Here is a 10,097-nt window from a genome sequence, read left to right as displayed (position 1 = left end):
TTTTTTTTCTATGTCTACTGTCCTATGACTACCATCTACTAGAGTATTGTCATTTATTCCTCTATATTGAGAACAGATACAGCCTGGAAAAAAAATGTTACATTAAATTCTAAGCGAATTTTTGCTCTTAATGTGTTAGATTCTACAGTGTTTCAGATATATGTATATATACATGTATATATGTATACATATATACTCATATATATGTATGTGTGTGTGTGTGTCTCTGTGTGTGTGGTTGTGGTTGTTGTTGTTGTTATTGTTCAGTTGTTAAGTCACATCTGACTCTGTGATTCCTTGAACTGCAGCATGCTAACCTTCCCTATCCTTCACTATTTCCTGGAGTTTGTTCAAACTCATATCCATTGAGTTGGTGATACCATCCAACCGTCTCATCCTCTGTCACCCACTTCTCCTCCTGCCTTCAATCTTTCCCAGCATCAGGGTCTCTTTAAATGAGTTAGCTCTTTACATCAGGTAGCCAAAGTATTGGAACTTCAACTTCAGCATCAGTCCTTCCAATGAATATTCAGGATTGATTTCTTTTGGGATTGACTGGTTTGATCTCCTTGCAGTCCAAGGGACTCTCAAGAGTCTTCTTCAGCACCACAATTCAAAAGCATCTATATGTGTTTTTTTTCAGATTCTTTCCCATTAAATATTATTACAAATATTCAGTATAGCTTCACTGCATGTTTTTTTTTTTTCTTAACTCACAGAAAGTGAAATAGCTTAGAACTAAAGCACCTTTTGCACTCAGTATGCCAGCAAATTTGGAAAACTCAGCAGTGGCCACAGAACTGGAAAAGGTCAGTTTTCATTCCAATCCCAAAGAAAGGCAATGCCAAAGAATGCTCAAACTACTGCACAATTGCACTCATCTCACATGCGAGTAAAGTAATGCTCAAAATTCTCCAAGCCAGGCTTCAGCAATATGTGAACCGTGAACTTCCAGATGTTCAAGCTGGTTTTAGAAAAGGCAGAGGAACCAGAGATCAAATTGCCAACATCTGCTGGATCATCGAAAAAGCAAGAGAGTTGCAGAAACACATCTATTTCTGCTTTATTGACTATGCCAAAGCCTTTGACTGTGTGGATCACAATAAACTGTGGAAAATTCTGAAAGAGATGGGAATACCAGACCACCTGACCTGCCTCTTGAGAAATCTGTATGCAGGTCAGGAAGCAACAGTTAGAACTGGACATGGAACAACAGACTGGTTCCAAATAGGAAAAGGAGTACATCAAGGCTGTATATTGTCACTCTGTTTATTTAACTTATATGCAGAGTACATCATGAGAAACGCAGGACTGGAATAAGCACAAGCTGGGATCAAGATTGCCGGCAGAAATATCAATAACCTCAGATATGCAGATGACACCACCCTTATGGCAGAAAGTGAAGAGGAACTCAAAAGCCTCTTGATGAAAGTGAAAGTGGAGAGGGAAAAAGTTGGCTTAAAGCTCAACATTCAGAAAACAAAGATCATGGCATCTGGTCCCATCACTTCATGGGAAATAGATGGGGAAACAGTGGAAACAGTGTCAGACTTTATTTTTCTGGGCTCCAAAATCACTGCAGATGGTGACTGCAGCCATGAAATTAAAAGACACTTACTCCTTGGAAGGAAAGTTATGACCAATCTAGATAGCATATTCAAAAGCAGAGACATTACTTTGCCAACAAAGGTTCGTCTAGTCAAGGCTATGTTTTTTCCTGTGGTCATGTATGGTTGTGAGAGTTGGACTGTGAAGAAGGCTGAGCACTGAAGAATCGATGTTTTTGAACTGTGGTGTTGGAGAAGACTCTTGAGAGTCCCTTGGACTGCAAGGAGATCCAATCAGTCCATTCTGAAGGAGATCAGCCCTGGGATTTCTTTGGAAGGAATGATGCTAAAACTGAAACTCCAGTACTTTGGCCACCTCATGCAAAGAGTTGACTCATTGGAAAAGACTCTGATGCTAGGAGGGATTGGGGGCAAGAGGTGAAGGGGACGACAGAGGATGAGATGGCTGGATGGCATCACTGACTTGATGGCCGTGAGTCTGAGTGAACTCCGGGAGTTGGTGATGGAGAGGGAGGCCCAGCGTGCTGGGATTCATGGGGTTGCAAAGAGTCAGACATGACTGAGCGACTGATCTGATCTGATCTAAAGCACCTTTTGATTTATAAGGATTTGATATTTGAAGAAATCTGGATTAGTTTGTGTCTAATAAATCAAGAGTGAAATTAAAGAGAGAGCACTGAGGCTTTGCTGAAAGCCCTGAAGTGGAAAATGCAGCATACAGCAACATCTCCTATCTAACAAGAAAAAGAACACATATACTTCTAACTTAAGGGGAGAATCACAGAAGAGCTGAAAAGTGAAGAGGAATATGGGGAGGAAGACCATTATGAGAGTTGTTTGGAGCTTCCTTGCTGACCTCACAGGGCCACCATTGTGCAGGGATGACTAGAGAACCCCAGGGAGCTGGCTGAACTCCAGAGCAGAAGAACTTCTTGTGTGAATTCTGCACTTAAAGTTACTCATCAGCAGATTTGTCCATGACACTCTAGACACAAGAAGCTTCCTCGCAATATGCACCACTGAATTGAATTTTCACTCCAAATTTGCTTTGAATGGTGTCCCAAATCTAAGCCTTCAGATATAAGTTAATATCTAACAGGAAAACTTTATGTACACCATTCTGCATGCAAATACTTTACACTCACACACTAGGGCACACATTAATATGTGTCTTGTGATATCCCCATGGCACTTCAACAAATTGACTAAGAGTAGAGCTATGTGACTGAGCTTCCCTGGTGGCTCAATGTTTAAGAATCTGCCTGCCAATGCAAGAGACACAGGAGACATGGGTTCAATCCTGGGTTGGAGGATCCCCTGGAGGAGGAAATGGCAACCAATTCCAGTATTTTTGCCTGGGAAATTTCATGGAAAAATCCAAAATAGGTAAATCCCATAATCAGAGGTCAAGTTAGGAAGCTGAGACATTTATTGCCAACACAATGAGGGAGAGTTGCATGAAAAACAGGTGAACAGGGATTAGAGGTGAATACACAATAGCTGTCATTGTGTATTCAGTCATCCCAGCAGGCTCAAGGAAGAAAGAGGTAACAGGATACAGAATAGCCTCCTATCTCTCAAACTTTTGAAGTTATACCAATTTTTTCCCCAAATCCATAGTCATCTTGAGAGCACGAGCAGTAGAAGAAAGAAAAGAATGAGGAAAAAAATGGAGAGAGTTTAAATGGGAAGACAGTCCTGATATAGAGTTTAAATTTGAATTGATTTCGTTTACATATTGGCTGAGACTAAACATCTAAAAGAAGCTAGATTTTTAACTTGAAAAGCTATATTATATTTTTAGATTGAATATTATTGGATTTCAAGGTGGTTAGCAGTGCAATTAAATGAGGCAGTAGGGACAACCAAATTGGAGAAAAGATACATCTTGATGGACTTTTGATATCCTGATCCTTTTAGGATGTTTATTTTATCTGATAGATATTTTATGTAATGGAATTTGGGATAATAGCTCAGTTCTTATACAACTTAGTTTTATTAATTAAGTTACTCAAATTTATCCATACATTTTTATTTATTTTTCTGTAAAAAGGGAGATATGGTTATAGAAATAGTATCCAAATAATATCAAGGATGAATAAATGAGACTTTGTAAGCAAAGCACTTAGAACCCCAAAGGTGCTCTTTTTTAAAAGCTATTTCCTGGATTTCCCTGATGGTCCCATGGTTAAGAATCTTCCTGCCAATACAAGAGACACAGGTTTAACTCCTGGTTGAGGAAGATTCCACATGCCACAAAGCAACTAAGCCCAGGAGCAACAACTTCTGAGCCCATGTGCCTTAAGCTCACTGGAGAAACCACCGCAATGAGAAACCTGCACGCTGCAACTAGAGAAAGCATGAGTGCAGCCATGATGACCCAGCACAGACAAAACTAGAATAAAATAAAGAGGTAATAAAATCTTCTTCCTTCCACCCAATTTGCAGTGTATGCTATGTTCTAAATGATAGCTTTCTAATACATCCCTCAGACATGTCCTCAAATACGCTAGGCTAGGTGTTCACATACTTGCCAAATCACATGCAAGTTTTCTGAACAAGTGGGGACCATGGAAATTTCTGGGAGATAAACTCTCCTTTATAGAGAAGCAACATTGAGCTAAAAGCTATAAGAACCACCTCAAAATGGATTTTAGTATAAGATTGATATCACAGCCCATTAACTCACAAGGACAAGTTGATTGAGTTAGGAAGTAGCTTATTTGATTTATAAACAATACAGTAATTTGAAAACAGATGCTTTATGCATTTTGTTCTATTTCAGTTATTTGTAAGATTAGATTTTATTTCAAGTTAAACTTGGCAAATGCCATTGTTTGTGATAGCATCAAGCTCCAGCCTATTAAAATATATCTGTTCTATGCACCACACACTGGGACCTTCTGTCTTCATTCTGGGGGAGATTAATGCTGTGGCAGTGGGATGCAAAGGTTACACACCTTCTTGTTTTACATCCAGAAATAGTGATAAAACATGTATAGAAACCCCACTGGCAAAGAAACATGGTTTTAATCACTGTCTACATTTTTTTGCTTGCATATTCCTCCCTCTTGCTGAACATCAAAGTGCCTCTTTAGTCACAACAAAACAACTCCTGCAGGTGTTCATTTCTTCCCTGATGCTTTTTATCTCTCCTTGCTTCCCTGATTGCTCAGACTGTAAAGAATCTGCCTGCAACACAGGAGACCAGGGTTTCATCCCTGGTTGGGAAGATCCCCTGGAGAATGGCTACCCACGCAGTATTCTTGTCTGATGAATTCCATGGACAGATGAACCTGGCAGGCTACAGTCAAAGGTGTCAGAAAGAGTTGGAAATGACTGAGCAACTAACACTTTCATTTTTCACTTTCAGGGACTGTGGGCACCAATGTTTCTTCACCACAAGCTATGTTGCAAAAGAAAAAGAAAATCCCCCTATGATGACAAAAAAATTATTTAAATGAACCCTCATTGGGGTAAAAACTCACTTCTAGGTTATAATATATGTGAAAGTAAAAGTCATTTAGTCACATCTGACTCTTTGCAATGTCATGACTGTACAGTCATGGAATTCTCCAGGCCAGAATACTGGAATGGGTAGTTTTTCCCTTTTCCAAGGGATCTTCCCAACCCAGGAATCGAACCAAAGTCTCTTGCATTACAGGCAGATTCTTTACCAGCTGTGCCATAAGGGAAGCCTAAGAATGCTGGAGTGGGTAGCCTATCCCCTTCTTGAGGGGATCTTCCCAACCTAGGAATTAAACTAGGGTCTCCTGCATTGCAGGCAGATTCTTTACCAACTGAGCTATCATTTAGTATGTCACATATTTCTTTGGCTAAAATTTTGGCAAATGCATGTGCATGATAATTTGAGAATCTTAGTAGAGATAGTTCCATAAGGAACAACAGGACAGATTTAATACTCTTTTTGTAGTTTGCTAATAATAAGTGTAGGTTTCCCAGGTGGCACTAGTGGTAAAGAATCCACCTGAAATGCAGGAGAGACAGGAGATGTGGGTTCAATCCCTGGGTCCAGGAGATCCCCTGGAGGAAGAAATGGCACCCCACTCCAGTATTCTTACCTGGAAAATTTCATAGGCAAGAGGAACCTGGCAGGCTACTGTTCATGGGGCTGTTGGGGGAGTGTGTAAATTCCTCAGTTCTCTCTCACTGCAGCAAAAATTTGAAATGGCAGACCAGTGTTACAGCTATGTTACAGCTCAGTTTTAAACAGCAAACCAGTATTTCAGCTCAGTTTTATTTGGCAAGCAAAGGAAAATACATCCTCGAGGCATGAAGGCAGGCCAACACGAAAGAAGAGATGATAAGAGGGGCTCAACTTTGGCTCCTCTTTTCATATATTGTTTTTCCTCCCCCTGAACTTGCCCTATATAAATTGGGCTAGCCAGGGGGACTGTTTGTTTCACCTGAGATTCCCACTCCGGTCCTCAGACCACCCTTTATTCCATTTTTGCAGGCTTCTCCCTTCTTTGTCTTTTAGCCATTGATGTTTTCAACTTCTTTTTCCTAGTCTAACAGGGCCACACAGTGTTGGATACTTCTGAGCACACAGATGTAGATGTAGAATAATAAATGTACTAGTAGTTATCCAGTGCTTCCTCTATTAAATATGCCTATAATATACTATACTATATAAACTATAGCATCATTTCTAGGGATTTACATTATCTTCTTGACAAAAGCAGTTAAAGAAATAACTGTGCTGTGCTTAGTCATTCAGTTGTGTACAACTCTTTGCCACCCCATGGACTGTATAGCCTGCCAGGCTCCTTTGTCCATTGGAATTCTCCAGGCAAGACTACTGGGATGGTTTGCCATGCCCTCCTCCATGGGATCTTCTCAACCCAGGGATCTAACCCAGGTCTCCCACATTGCAGGCAGATTCTTTGCCATCTGAGCTACCAGGAAAATCCATTTAATATGAGCCTAATTTCTTCTAGTTAATAGGAAATTAAGCAAATGGCAATTTTTGATAGTCAAGTGATATGTCATGCTTTCACATAATAAAAATCATAGTTCATCAATTTTTTTCTTGTCCAAACTCTGTTAATATTACTACTATTGTTTAGGTTTTTTATTCTCCTTTAGACCCTTCAGGAAATGTGCTTAAATCTCTTTTTAAAAGAAAAATAGTCTCCCAAAGAATATGTAAGATAGATTATACATCTGTAAAACATATGTTGTGATAGTTATTTTTGGTATTATCTTTCTTCTTAATGGAAGAATCATGATGATTCATTTGTTGGTTCATTCACTTTACATTCATTCACTTAGCATAGAAAATGTTTATCAAAAAGACAACAGTATCATTTTCCTTCAATTATTCTTTTGACAGGGAGAAGTAGATAATTGGAAAAATATGAAAAAAAAGAGTTTTATGAAAACTATTATAAACACATGGTAGTTATAATAATGTTGCTCCCGACAGTCCTTTTCAATTCCCTTTTCTTTGGAAACTTGGAAAATTTCCTCCATGCCATTTTACAGTAAGGGTGGATTTTTCAATCATGGTAACTCCATTCTTCCTGGACAAAAACTGGGCACATTTCTCATTCCAGACCAATCTTAACAGTCCTGAAATATTGATCAATATTGTTTCAGAAGGGTTACTTAAGACAAGTGGGATCCAGAAAAGTCTTTTGGAGGGTTAAATAAAATATCAAAACAAAGATTATTTATTTATGTCTATGTATGTGTTCTCCTAAAATATTTATGATTACAAAGAAGGAATATAATTAATGTAAATTTATTAGCAATCATTTTCTACAAGAACTTTTTATTATCACAGAGGCGATATTCACCAGGAAACAGAACCTAGTAAGAATGAAAAAAAGAGCTCTCAGCCCCAGGTAATTGCAGCCTCCACCACTTTCGGGCCTAGTAGCCTGAAGCAAAATAAATAAATAAAAAGGTCATGGGTGACCTGTGCTCGGACATCACCGAGGCCATGCTATATGAAAAGTTCAGTCCTGCGGGGCCTGTGCTGTCCATCTGGGCCTGCCGTTATACGATCACCCGCCGCTCCCTGGGTTATGCCTACGTCAACTTCCAGCAGCCGGCCGACGCTGAGAGGGCCTTGGACACCATGAACTTTTATGTAATTAAGGGAAAGCCGATCCGAATCATGTGGTCTCAGAGGGATCCGTCTCTGAGAAAATCTGGTGTGGGAAACGTCTTCATCAAGAACCTGGACAACTCTATAGATGACAAGGCACTTTATGATACTTTTTCTGCTTTTGGGAACATTCTGTCCTGCAAGGTGGTGTGTGATGAAAACGGTTCTAAGGTTTATGCCTTTATCCACTTTGAGACCCAGGAGGCTGCCGACAAGGCCACTGAGAAGATGAACGGCATGCTCCTCAACGACCGTAAAATTTGTGGGCAGATTCAAGTCTCGAAAAGAGCAGGAAGCTGAACTTGGAGCCAAAGCCAAGGAACTCAGCAATGTTTACATCAAAAACTTCGGGGAAAAGGTTGATGATGAGAATCTGAAAGAGCTATTTAGCCAGTTTAGTAAGACCCTAAGTGTCAAGGTGATGAGAGATCCCAGTGGGAAATCCAAAGGCTTTGACTTTGTGAGTTATGAAAAACACGAGGATGCCAATAAGGCTGTGGAAGAGATGAATGGAAAAGAAATCACTGGGAAGGTCATTTTCGTTGGCTGTGCACAAAAGAAAGTGGAGTGGCAGGCCGAGTTAAAGCGAAAATTTGAACAGCTGAAGCAGGGGAGGATTAGTCACTATCAGGGGGTGAATCTCTACATTTAAAACTTGGATGAAACCATCGATGACAAGAAGTTAAGGAAAGAGTTTTCTCCTTTTGGATCAATCGCCAGTGCTAAGGTGATGCTGGAGGATGGGAGAAGCAAAGGATTTGGCTTTGTCTGCTTCTCGTCCCCTGAAGAGGCAACCAAAGCAGTCACAGAGATGAATGGATGCATCGTGGGCTCCAAGCCACTGTATGTCGCTCTGGCCCAGAGAAAGGAGGAGAGAAAGGCTCACCTGACCAACCAGTATATGCAGCAGGTGGCTGGGATGAGGGCACTGCCCACCAATGCCATCTTAAATCAGTTCCTGCCTGCAGCTGGGGGCTACTTTGTGCCAGCAGTTCCACAGACTCAGGGATGACCTCTGTATTACACACCTAACCAGTTAGCACAGATGAGGTCTAATCCACACTTGCAGCAAGGTGGGAGACCTCAAGGCTTCCAAGGAATGCCAAGTGCTATACACCAGTCTGGGCCTCGTCCAGCTCTTTGCCATCTGGCTCCAACTGGTAATGCTCCAGCCTCTGGTGGCCTCCTTACTACCACTCAGAGAGTCCGGTCTGAGTGCCCTGACTGCTTGGCTATGGACTTTGGTGGGGCTGGTGCTGCCCAGCAAGGGCTGAGTAAAAGCTGCCAGTCTGGAGGTGTTCCTACAGCTGTGCAGAACTTAGCGCTTCGTGCTGCTGTTGCTGCCACTGCTCTTTGGGCTGTTGCACCTTACTAATATGCCTCCAGCATCCGCAGTCCTCACCCTGCCATCCAGCCCCTGCAGGCACCCCCACCTGCGGTCCATGTTCAGGGGCAGGAGCCGCTGACTGCCTCCATGCTGGCCACAGCAACCCACCCCCGCTCAGGAACAGAAGCAGATGCTGGGTTAACATCTGTTCCCACTTATCCAGACGATGCACTCGAACCTGGCTGGGAAGATAACTGGGATGCTGCTGGAGATCAACAGCTCGGAGTTGCTGCACATGCTGGAGTCTCCCGAGTCTCTCTGCTCCAAGGTGGAGAAGGCTGTGGCGGTCCTTCAGGCTTATCATGCCAAGAAAGAAGCTGCTCAGAAGGTGGACGCTGTTGCTGCTGCTACCTCTAAAGACAAGGATGAACCGATTCAAAAGCCAAATAAACTCTCATGGAATTCAGCTCAAGGTTTGAAGACTTCCTAGCTTGTCCTATGGACCTCAACACCAAGAACCCCATTTGCAAATTTATTAGCTCATTTTGTATCAAAAGGTCAATTATGAAGCACCTAGAATTTTTCAATTTAAAGAATGTATTCTCTGGGTTCTGCTATGGCCCAGACAGTGTTAACTTTTTTTTTTTTTCTATTGTGGGTTTTAATTTTTTTTTCCCCCAAGAAATTGGTTTTATTTGATGTACCCAAGTCTTAAGTTTCTCAATAAAGAAAAAAATCTCCATTAAAAAAAAAAAAGAATAAAAAAAGAGAATGGAAACACTAATGAATGAGAAAGAGAGAGAGAAAGAGAGATAACTATTGGCATAATTTGAGCTCCTGGAATCAAATGTAACTAAAGCCAGATTTCTCCACCTACTTCCTAATTACTGGAATCAGCAAATTCCTTTTAAAACATAATAATAATAGTACTGCTGTTGCTAAGTCGCTTCAGTCATGTCCGACTCTGTGCGACCCCATAGACGGCAGCCCACCAGGCTCCCCCGTCCCTGGGATTCTCCAGGCAAGAACACTGGAGTGGGTTGCCATTTCCTTCTCCAATGCATGA

At 41.3% G+C, this 10,097-nt stretch overlaps 1 pseudogene; it reads left to right on the top strand.

Moving 5' to 3' along the window:
• The first annotated feature begins 7,503 nt into the window (after positions 1 to 7,503).
• Positions 7,504 to 9,582, top strand: LOC113894195 (annotated as a pseudogene).
• The last annotated feature ends 515 nt before the right edge of the window (positions 9,583 to 10,097 follow it).

This window comes from Bos indicus x Bos taurus, chromosome 6, assembly GCF_003369695.1.
Source record: "Bos indicus x Bos taurus breed Angus x Brahman F1 hybrid chromosome 6, Bos_hybrid_MaternalHap_v2.0, whole genome shotgun sequence".
NCBI classification, from domain to species: Eukaryota; Metazoa; Chordata; class Mammalia; order Artiodactyla; family Bovidae; genus Bos; species Bos indicus x Bos taurus.
The sequence above is the reverse complement of the archived record's forward strand: the minus strand, read 5'-3'. Positions and strand labels throughout refer to the sequence as shown.